Below are 1,124 nucleotides of genomic sequence, written 5' to 3'. Positions count from 1 at the left end.
ATTTGGTCCAATTTTGCAAGAATTATTTGGTAGGTCCTTCACAAAAAAACCTCACTTGGGGCACTCGAAAAATGGAAAATGGCTCTGTTGTGCAATGAAAGTGAAAACTCCCCAAATCAACATTGTTTGCCATTACAAGATGCACCCTTGTGCACAATATGATATTATTTGAACAAACTATGCCATGAATGTGGCCATAAGATTGATCATTTGGCTTGAAAGCCATGAATCTTCACGCATGATAGCTCATTTTTTAGAACAGTTTTTTAAAATAATTTCCGTATTACAAGTTTATTATTTTTCCTGGAAACTTGGTCACATATAATGACACAATGCGAAGGTTTTCCAATTTTGTAATTTTTTTTGAATTTTTTATGCCCGTTTCAAAATGCGATCAAAACGGCGGGCTTGACCGTTCCTAGCTAGTGGTTGAATCTTGGAAAACTTTTGATGTTTCTCTGATTAAATAGATACTTATGTACCTAGAAATGATTTTTGGAAAAAAAATAAAGAGCAAACTATGAGGCAGCTGCAGTTCAAATTTGACCCACTTCCAAGTGAATCGGCGGGAATTTGTCTTTTTCACCAGAGGTGGATCAAAACTTTTTACACCCAACCATTTGGTCAATTGTGCATTAAATATGGCCTAGTATTTTAGAAAAATGATTTGGTCCAATTTTGCAATAATTATTTGGTAGGTTCTTCACAAAAAAACCTCATTTTGGGTACTAGAAAAATGATTAAAAATAGCTAGAAAGATTGGAAGTGCATACAAATTGGTGCTCGTCCATAAAATGTGGTCTAAGTTGAGTGAAAATTTGTGTGATGCCATTTTGCAAAATAGTTTTGATAGCTACTTCACAAAATCCCTCTATTTTTAGTACTTGGAAACTTTTTAAAATCACTATTTTTTGAACCAATCAAAACTCTTCCCACGGATCGATGACATGGCGCCCATCCATCCATCCATCCATATCTCCATCCCACATCCATCCATCCATCCATCTATCTACAGAAAAAAAGAAAAAAAAAGAAGAAAAGATACCCCCACGCACCCCCCAAACCCCTCCCCCATCGCACCCCTCCTCCCTCCTCCCAATCACCTCGCCGCCGCCGCCACCTCC

The sequence above is a fragment of the Triticum dicoccoides genome, chromosome 2B (genome assembly GCF_002162155.2).
Source record: "Triticum dicoccoides isolate Atlit2015 ecotype Zavitan chromosome 2B, WEW_v2.0, whole genome shotgun sequence".
Taxonomy (NCBI): domain Eukaryota; kingdom Viridiplantae; phylum Streptophyta; class Magnoliopsida; order Poales; family Poaceae; genus Triticum; species Triticum dicoccoides.
This window is presented reverse-complemented; position numbering follows the sequence as displayed.